Source organism: Miniopterus schreibersii (genome assembly GCF_964146895.1).
Source record: "Miniopterus schreibersii genome assembly, chromosome: 5".
Classification (NCBI taxonomy): Eukaryota; Metazoa; Chordata; class Mammalia; order Chiroptera; family Miniopteridae; genus Miniopterus; species Miniopterus schreibersii.
In genome coordinates, this window is record NC_138106.1 from 92797113 (window position 1) to 92807844 (window position 10732).

Consider the following 10732-nt stretch of genomic DNA (forward strand, 5'->3'; position numbering starts at 1 on the left):
TAGGGTTATGTTGAGGGCTAGGGTTAGAGATCCGGTTAGGGTTACGATTGGACCTAGGGTTAGGGTTATGTTGAGGGCTAGGGTTAGAGATCCGGTTAGGGTTACGATTGGATCTAGGGTTAGGGTTATGTTGAGGGCTAGGGTTCGAGAGACGGTTAGGGTTACGATTGGACCTAGGGTTAGGGTTATGTTGAGGGCAGGGTTAGAGATCCGGTTAGGGTCACGATTGGACCTAGGGTTAGGGTTATGTTGAGGGCTAGGGTTAGAGATCCGGTTAGGGTTACGATTGGACCTAGGTTAGGGTTATGTTGAGGGCTAGGGTTAGAGAGAGGGTTAGGGTTCCGATTAGACCTAGGGTTAGGGTTATGTTGAGGGCTAGGGTTAGAGAGACAGTTAGGGTCACGATTGGACCTAGGTTTGGGTCATGTTGAGGGCTAGGGTTAGAGATCTCGTTAGGGTTACGATTGGACCTAGGGTTAGGGTTATGTTGAGGGCTAGGGTTATAGATCCGATTACGGTTACGATTGGACCTAGGGTTAGGGTTATGTTGAGGGCTAGGGTTAGAGATCCGGTTAGGGTTACGATTGCACCTAGGGTTAGGGTTATGTTGAGGGCTAGGGTTAGAGTTCCGGGTAGGGTTACGATTGCACCTAGGGTTAGGGTTATGTTGACGGCTAGGGTTAGAGATCCGGTTACGGTTACGATTGGACCTAGGGTTCCTGTTATGTTGAGGGCTAGGTTTAGAGTTCCGGTTAGGGTTACGATTGGACCTAGGGTTAGGGTTATGTTGAGGGCTAGGGTTAGAGATCCGGGTAGGGTTACGATTGCACCTAGGGTTAGGGTTATGTTGAGGGCTAGGGTTAGAGATCCGGTTAGGGTTACGATTGGATCTAGGGTTAGGGTTATGTTGAGGGCTAGGGTTAGAGATCCGGTTAGGGTTACGATTGCACCTAGGGTTAGGGTTATGTTGAGGGCTAGGGTTAGAGATCCGGTTAGGGTTACGATTGGACCTAGGGTTAGGGTTATGTTGAGGGCTAGGGTTCGAGAGACGGTTAGGGTTACGATTGGACCTAGGGTTAGGGTGATGTTGAGGGCTAGGGTTAGAGATCCTGTTAGGGTTACGATTGGACCTAGGGTTATGGTGATGTTGATGGCTAGGGTTAGAGATCCGGTTAGGGTTACGATTGTACCTAGGGTTAGGGTTATGTTGAGGGTTAGGGTTGGAGATCCGGTTAGGGTTACGATTGGACCTAGGGTTAGGGTTATGTTGAGGGATAGTGTTAGAGTTCCGGTAAGGGTTACGATTGGACCTAGGGTTAGGGTCATGTTGAGTTCTAGGTTTAGAGATCCGGTTAGGGTTACGATTGGACCTAGGGTTAGGGTTATGTTGAGGGCTATGGTTAGAGATCCGGTTAGGGTTAAGATTGGACCTAGGGTTAGGGTTATGTTGAGGGCTAGGGTTCGAGAGACGGTTAGGGTTACGATTGGACCTAGGGTTAGGGTTATGTTGAGGGCAGGGTTAGAGATCCGGTTAGGGTCACGATTGGACCTAGGGTTAGGGTTATGTTGAGGGCTAGGGTTAGAGATCCGGTTAGGGTTACGATTGGACCTAGGTTAGGGTTATGTTGAGGGCTAGGGTTAGAGAGAGGGTTAGGGTTCCGATTAGACCTAGGGTTAGGGTTATGTTGAGGGCTAGGGTTAGAGAGACAGTTAGGGTCACGATTGGACCTAGGTTTGGGTTATGTTGAGGGCTAGGGTTAGAGATCTCGTTAGGGTTACGATTGGACCTAGGGTTAGGGTTATGTTGAGGGCTAGGGTTATAGATCCGATTACGGTTACGATTGGACCTAGGGTTAGGGTTATGTTGAGGGCTAGGTTTAGAGATCCGGTTAGGGTTACGATTGCACCTAGGGTTAGGGTTATGTTGAGGGCTAGGGTTAGAGTTCCGGGTAGGGTTACGATTGCACCTAGGGTTAGGGTTATGTTGACGGCTAGGGTTAGAGATCCGGTTACGGTTACGATTGGACCTAGGGTTACTGTTATGTTGAGGGCTAGGTTTAGAGTTCCGGTTAGGGTTACGATTGGACCTAGGGTTAGGGTTATGTTGAGGGCTAGGGTTAGAGATACGGTTAGGGTTACGATTGGACCTAGGGTTAGGGTTATGTTGAGGGCTAGGGTTAGAGATCCGGTTAGGGTTACGATTGGATCTAGGGTTAGGGTTATGTTGAGGGCTAGGGTTACACATCCGGTTAGGGTTACGATTGCACCTAGGGTTAGGGTTATGTTGAGGGCTAGGGTTAGAGATCCGGGTAGGGTTACGATTGCACCTAGGGTTAGGGTTATGTTGACGGCTAGGGTTAGAGATCCGGTTAGGGTCACGATTGGACCTTGGGTTAGGGTTATCTTGAGGGCTAGGGTTAGAGATCCGGTTAGGGTCACGATTGGACCTAGGGTTAGGGTTATGTTGAGGGCTAGTGTTAGAGATCCGGTTAGGGTCACGATTGCACCTTGGGTTAGGGTTATGTTGAGGGCTAGGGTTAGAGATCCGGTTAGGGTTACGATTGCACCTAGGGTTATGGTTATGTTGAGCGCTAGGGTTAGAGATCCGGGTAGGGTTACGATTGCACCTAGGGTTAGGGTTATGTTGAGGGCTAGGGTTAGAGATCCGGTTAGGGACACGATTGGACCTAGGGTTAGGGTTATGTTGAGGGCCAGCGTTAGAGATCCGGTTAGGGTTACGATTGGACCTAGGGTTAGGGTTATGTTGAGGGCTAGGATTAGAGATCCGGTTAGGGTTACGATTGGACCTAGGGTTAGGGTTATGTTGAGGGCTAGGGTTAGAGTTCCGGGTAGGGTTACGATTGCACCTAGGGTTAGGGTTATGTTGACGGCTAGGGTTAGAGATCCGGTTAGGGTTACGATTGGACCTAGGGTTAGGGTTATGTTGAGGGCTAGGGTTAGAGATCCGGTTAGGGTTACGATTGGACCTAGGGTTAGGGTTATGTTGAGGGCTAGGGTTAGAGATCCGGTTAGGGTTACGATTGGATCTAGGGTTAGGGTTATGTTGAGGGCTAGGGTTAGAGATCCGGTTAGGGTTACAATTGGATCTAGGGTTAGGGTTATGTTGAGGGCTAGGGTTAGAGATCCGGTTAGGGTTACGATTGCACCTAGGGTTAGGGTTATGTTGAGGGCTAGGGTTAGAGATCCGGGTAGGGTTACGATTGCAACTAGGGTTAGGGTTATGTTGACGGCTAGGGTTAGAGATCCGGTTAGGGTCACGATTGGACCTTGGGTTAGGGTTATCTTGAGGGCTAGGGTTAGAGATCCGGTTAGGGTCACGATTGGACCTAGGGTTAGGGTTATGTTGAGGGCTAGGGTTAGAGATCCGGTTAGGGTTACGATTGCACCTAGGGTTAGGGTTATGTTGAGGGCTAGGGTTAGAGTTCCGGGTAGGGTTACGATTGGACCTAGGGTTAGGGTTATGTTGAGGGCTAGGGTTAGAGATCCGGGTAGGGTTACGATTGCACCTAGGGTTAGGGTTATGTTGAGGGCTAGGGTTAGAGATCCGGTTAGGGACACGATTGGACCTAGGGTTAGGGTTATGTTGAGGGCTAGAGTTAGAGATCCGGTTAGGGTTACGATTGGACCTAGGGTTAGGGTTATGTTGAGGGCTAGGATTAGAGATCCGGTTAGGGTTACGATTGGACCTAGGGTTAGGGTTATGTTGAGGGCTAGGGTTAGAGTTCCGGGTAGGGTTACGATTGCACCTAGGGTTAGGGTTATGTTGAGGGCTAGGGTTAGAGATCCGGGTAGGGTTACGATTGCAACTAGGGTTAGGGTTATGTTGACGGCTAGGGTTAGAGATCCGGTTAGGGTCACGATTGGACCTTGGGTTAGGGTTATCTTGAGGGCTAGGGTTAGAGATCCGGTTAGGGTCACGATTGGACCTAGGATTAGGGTTATGTTGAGGGCTAGGGTTAGAGATCCGGTTAGGGTTACGATTGCACCTAGGGTTAGGGTTATGTTGAGGGCTAGGGTTAGAGTTCCGGGTAGGGTTACGATTGGACCTAGGGTTAGGGTTATGTTGAGGGCTAGGGTTAGAGATCCGGGTAGGGTTACGATTGCACCTAGGGTTAGGGTTATGTTGAGGGCTAGGGTTAGAGATCCGGTTAGGGACACGATTGGACCTAGGGTTAGGGTTATGTTGAGGGCTAGGGTTAGAGATCCGGTTAGGGTTACGATTGGACCTAGGGTTAGGGTTATGTTGAGGGCTAGGATTAGAGATCCGGTTAGGGTTACGATTGGACCTAGGGTTAGGGTTATGTTGAGGGCTAGGGTTAGAGTTCCGGGTAGGGTTACGATTGCACCTAGGATTAGGGTTATGTTGACGGCTAGGGTTAGAGATCCGGTTACGGTTACGATTGGACCTAGGGTTACTGTTATGTTGAGGGCTAGGTTTAGAGTTCCGGTTAGGGTTACGATTGGACCTAGGGTTAGGGTTATGTTGAGGGCTAGGGTTAGAGATCCGGTTAGGGTTACGATTGGACCTAGGGTTAGGGTTATGTTGAGGGCTAGGGTTAGAGATCCGGTTAGGGTTACGATTGGATCTAGGGTTAGGGTTATGTTGCGGGCTAGGGTTCGAGAGACGGTTAGGGTTACGATTGGACCTAGGGTTAGGGTTATGTTGAGGGCAGGGTTAGAGATCCGGTTAGGGTCACGATTGGACCTAGGGTTAGGGTTATGTTGAGGGCTAGGGTTAGAGATCCGGTTAGGGTTACGATTGGACCTAGGTTAGGGTTATGTTGAGGGCTAGGTTTAGAGAGACGGTTAGTGTTCCGATTAGACCTAGGGTTAGGGTTATGTTGAGGGCTAGGGTTAGAGAGACAGTTAGGGTCACGATTGGACCTAGGTTTGGGTTATGTTGAGGGCTAGGGTTAGAGATCTCGTTAGGGTTACGATTGGACCTAGGGTTAGGGTTATGTTGAGGGCTAGGGTTATAGATCCGATTACGGTTACGATTGGACCTAGGGTTAGGGTTATGTTGAGGGCTAGGGTTAGATATCCGGTTAGGGTTACGATTGCACCTAGGGTTAGGGTTATGTTGAGGGCTAGGGTTAGAGTTCCGGGTAGGGTTACGATTGCACCTAGGGCTAGGGTTATGTTGACGGCTAGGGTTAGAGATCCGGTTACGGTTACGATTGGACCTAGGGTTACTGTTATGTTGAGGGCTAGGTTTAGAGTTCCGGTTAGGGTTACGATTGGACCTAGGGTTAGGGTTATGTTGAGGGCTAGGGTTAGAGATCCGGTTAGGGTTACGATTGGACCTAGGGTTAGGGTTATGTTGAGGGCTAGGGTTAGAGATCCGGTTAGGGTTACGATTGGATCTAGGGTTAGGGTTATGTTGAGGGCTAGGGTTAGAGATCCGGTTAGGGTTACGATTGCACCTAGGGTTAGGGTTATGTTGAGGGCTAGGGTTAGAGATCCGGGTAGGGTTACGATTGCACCTAGGGTTAGGGTTATGTTGACGGCTAGGGTTAGAGATCCGGTTAGGGTCACGATTGGACCTTGGGTTAGGGTTATCTTGAGGGATAGGGTTAGAGATCCGGTTAAGGTCACGATTGGACCTAGGGTTAGGGTTATGTTGAGGGCTAGGGTTAGAGATCCGGTTAGGGTCACGATTGCACCTTGGGTTAGGGTTATGTTGAGGGCTAGGGTTAGAGATCCGGTTAGGGTTACGATTGCACCTAGGGTTATGGTTATGTTGAGGGCTAGGGTTAGAGATCCGGGTAGGGTTACGATTGCACCTAGGGTTAGGGTTATGTTGAGGGCTAGGGTTAGAGATCCGGTTAGGGACACGATTGGACCTAGGGTTAGGGTTATGTTGACGGCTAGGATTAGAGATCCGGTTAGGGTTACGATTGGACCTAGGGTTAGGGTTATGTTGAGGGCTAGGATTAGAGATCCGGTTAGGGTTACGATTGGACATAGGGTTAGGGTTATGTTGAGGGCTAGGGTTAGAGAGACGGTTAGGGTTCCGATTGGACCTAGGGTTAGGGTTATGTTGAGGGCTAGGGTTAGATATCCGGTTAGGGTTACGATTGGACCTAGGGTTAGGGTTATGTTGAGGGCTAGGGTTAGAGATCCAGTTAGGGTCACGATTGGACCTAGGGTTAGGGTTATGTTGAGGGCTAGGGTTATAGATCCGATTACGGTTACGATTGGACCTAGGGTTAGGGTTATGTTGAGGGCTAGGGTTAGAGATCCGGTTAGGGTTACGATTGCACCTAGGGTTAGGGTTATGTTGAGGGCTAGGGTTAGAGTTCCGGGTAGGGTTACGATTGCACCTAGGGTTAGGGTTATGTTGACGGCTAGGGTTAGAGATATGGTTACGGTTACGATTGGACCTAGGGTTACTGTTATGTTGAGGGCTAGGTTTAGAGTTCCGGTTAGGGTTACGATTGGACCTAGGGTTAGGGTTATGTTGAGGGCTAGGGTTAGAGATCCGGTTAGGGTTACGATTGGACCTAGGGTTAAGGTTATGTTGAGGGCTAGGGTTAGAGATCCGGTTAGGGTTACGATTGGATCTAGGGTTAGGGTTATGTTGAGGGCTAGGGTTAGAGATCCGGTTAGGGTTACGATTTGATCTAGGGTTAGGGTTATGTTGAGGGCTAGGGTTAGAGATCCGGTTAGGCTTACGATTGCACCTAGGGTTAGGGTTATGTTGAGGGCTAGGGTTAGAGATCCGGGTAGGGTTACGATTGCACCTAGGGTTAGGGTTATGTTAACGGCTAGGGTTAGAGATCCGGTTAGGGTCACGATTGGACCTTGGGTTAGGGTTATCTTGAGGGCTAGGGTTAGAGATCCGGTTAGGGTCACGATTGGACCTAGGGTTAGGGTTATGTTGAGGGCTAGGGTTAGAGATCCGGTTAGGGTCACGATTGCACCTTGGGTTAGGGTTATGTTGAGGGCTAGGGTTAGAGATCCGGTTAGGGTTACGATTGCACCTAGGGTTATGGTTATGTTGAGGGCTAGGGTTAGAGATCCGGGTAGGGTTACGATTGCACCTAGGGTTAGGGTTATGTTGAGGGCTAGGGTTAGAGATTCGGTTAGGGACACGATTGCACCTAGGGTTAGGGTTATGTTGAGGGCTAGGGTTAGAGATCCGGTTAGGGTTACGATTGGACCTAGGGTTAGGGTTATGTTGAGGGCTAGGATTAGAGATCCGGTTAGGGTTACGATTGGACCTAGGGTTAGGGTTATGTTGAGGGCTAGGGTTAGAGTTCCGAGTAGGGTTACGATTGCACCTAGGGTTAGGGTTATGTTGACGGCTAGGGTTAGAGATCCGGTTACGGTTACGATTGGACCTAGGGTTACTGTTATGTTGAGGGCTAGGTTTAGAGTTCCGGTTAGGGTTACGATTGGACCTAGGGTTAGGGTTATGTTGAGGGCTAGGGTTAGAGATCCGGTTAGGGTTACGATTGCACCTAGGGTTAAGGTTATGTTGAGGGCTAGGGTTAGAGATCCGGTTAGGGTTACGATTGGATCTAGGGTTAGGGTTATGTTGAGGGCTAGGGTTAGAGATCCGGTTACGGTTACGATTGGACCTAGGGTTAGGCTTATGTTGAGGGCTAGGGTTAGAGATCCGGTTAGGGTTAAGATTGGACCTAGGGTTAGGGTTATGTTGAGGGCTAGGGTTAGAGATCCGGTTAGGGTTACGATTGGACCTAGGGTTAGGGTTATGTTGAGGGCTAGGGTTAGAGATCCGGTTAGGGTTACGATTGGACCTAGGGTTAGGGTGATGTTGAGGGCTAGGGTTAGAGATCCGGTTAGGGTTACGATTGGACCTAGGGTTATGGTGATGTTGATGGCTACGGTTAGAGATCCGGTTAGGGTTACGATTGTACCTAGGGTTAGGGTTATGTTGAGGGTTAGGGTTGGAGATCCGGTTAGGGTTACGATTGGACATAGGGTTAGGGTTATGTTGAGGGATAGTGTTAGAGATCCGGTAAGGGTTACGATTGGACCTAGGGTTAGGGTCATGTTGAGTGCTAGGTTTAGAGATCCGGTTAGGGTTACGATTGGACCTAGGGTTAGGGTTATGTTGAGGGCTAGGGTTAGAGATCCGGTTAGGGTTACGATTGGACCTAGGGTTAGGGTTATGTTGAGGGCTAGGGTTCGAGAGACGGTTAGGGTTACGATTGGACCTAGGGTTAGGGTTATGTTTAGGGCAGGGTTAGAGATCCGGTTAGGGTCACGATTGGACCTAGGGTTAGGGTTATGTTGAGGGCTAGGGTTAGAGATCCGGTTAGGGTTACGATTGGACCTAGGTTAGGGTTATGTTGAGGGCTATGGTTAGAGAGAGGGTTAGGGTTCCGATTAGACCTAGGGTTAGGGTTATGTTGAGGGCTAGGGTTAGAGAGACAGTTAGGGTCACGATTGGACCTAGGGTTAGGGTTATGTTGAGGGCTAGGGTTAGAGTTCCGGGTAGGGTTACGATTGCACCTAGGGTTAGGGTTATGTTGACGGCTAGGGTTAGAGATCCGGTTACGGTTACGATTGGACCTAGGGTTACTGTTATGTTGAGGGCTAGGTTTAGAGTTCCGGTTAGGGTTACGATTGGACCTAGGGTTAGGGTTATGTTGAGGGCTAGGGTTAGAGATCCGGTTAGGGTTACGATTGGACCTAGGGTTAGGGTTATGTTGAGGGCTAGGGTTAGAGATCCGGTAAGGGTTACGATTGGATCTAGGGTTAGGGTTATGTTGAGGGCTAGGGTTAGAGATCCGGTTAGGGTTACGATTGCACCTAGGGTTAGGGTTATGTTGAGGGCTAGGGTTAGAGATCCGGGTAGGGTTACGATTGCACCTAGGGTTAGGGTTATGTTGACGGCTAGGGTTAGAGATCCGGTTAGGGTCACGATTGGACCTTGGGTTAGGGTTATCTTGAAGGCTAGGGTTAGAGATCCGGTTAGGGTCACGATTGGACCTAGGGTTAGGGTTATGTTGAGGGCTAGGGTTAGAGCTCCGGTTAGGGTCACGATTGCACCTTGGGTTAGGGTTATGTTGAGGGCTAGGGTTAGAGATCCGGTTAGGGTTACGATTGCACCTAGGGTTATGGTTATGTTGAGCGCTAGGGTTAGAGATCCGGGTAGGGTTACGATTGCACCTAGGGTTAGGGTTATGTTGAGGGCTAGGGTTAGAGATCCGGTTAGGGACACGATTGGACCTAGGGTTAGGGTTATGTTGAGGGCTAGGGTTAGAGATCCGGTTAGGGTTACGATTGGACCTAGGGTTAGGGTTATGTTGAGGGCTAGGATTAGAGATCCGGTTAGGGTTACGATTGGACCTAGGGTTAGGGTTATGTTGAGGGCTAGGGTTAGAGTTCCGGGTAGGGTTACGATTGCACCTAGGGTTAGGGTTATGTTGACGGCTAGGGTTAGAGATCCGGTTACGGTTACGATTGGACCTAGGGTTACTGTTATGTTGAGGGCTAGGTTTAGAGTTCCGGTTAGGGTTACGATTGGACCTAGGGTTAGGGTTATGTTGAGGGCTAGGGTTAGAGATCCGGTTAGGGTTACGATTGGACCTAGGGTTAGGGTTATGTTGAGGGCTAGGGTTAGAGATCCGGTTAGGGTTACGATTGGATCTAGGGTTAGGGTTATGTTGAGGGCTAGGGTTAGAGATCCGGTTAGGGTTACGATTGCACCTAGGGTTAGGGTTATGTTGAGGGCTAGGGTTAGAGATCCGGGTAGGGTTACGATTGCACCTAGGGTTAGGGTTATGTTGACGGCTAGGGTTAGAGATCCGGTTAGGGTCACGATTGGACCTTGGGTTAGGGTTATCTTGAGGGCTAGGGTTAGAGATCCGGTTAGGGTCATGATTGGACCTAGGGTTAGGGTTATGTTGAGGGCTAGGGTTAGAGATCCGGTTAGGGTCACGATTGCACCTTGGGTTAGGGTTATGTTGAGGGCTAGGGTTAGAGATCCGGTTAGGGTTACGATTGCACCTAGGGTTATGGTTATGTTGAGGGCTAGGGTTAGAGATCCGGGTAGGGTTACGATTGCACCTAGGGTTAGGGTTATGTTGAGGGCTAGGGTTAGAGATCCGGTTAGGGACACGATTGGACTAGGGTTAGGGTTATGTTGAGGGCTAGTGTTAGAGATCCGGTTAGGGTTACGATTGGACCTAGGGTTAGGGTTATGTTGAGGGCTAGGGTTAGAGTTCCGGGTAGGGTTACGATTGCACCTAGGGTTAGGGTTATGTTGACGGCTAGGGTTAGAGATCCGGTTACGGTTACGATTGGACCTAGGGTTACTGTTATGTTGAGGGCTAGGTTTAGAGTTCCGGTTAGGGTTACGATTGGACCTAGGGTTAGGGTTATGTTGAGGGCTAGGGTTAGAGATCCGGTTAGGGTTACGATTGGACCTAGGGTTAGGGTTATGTTGAGGGCTAGGGTTAGAGATCCGGTTAGGGTTACGATTGGATCTAGGGTTAGGGTTATGTTGAGGGCTAGGGTTCGAGAGACGGTTAGGGTTACGATTGGACCTAGGGTTAGTGTTATGTTGAGGGCAGGGTTAGAGATCCGGTTAGGGTCACGATTGGACCTAGGGTTAGGGTTATGTTGAGGGCTAGGGTTAGAGATCCGGTTAGGGTTACGATTGGACCTAGGTTAGGGTTATGTTGAGGGCTAGGGTTGGAGAGAGGGTTAGGGTTCCGATTAGACCTAGGGTTAGGGT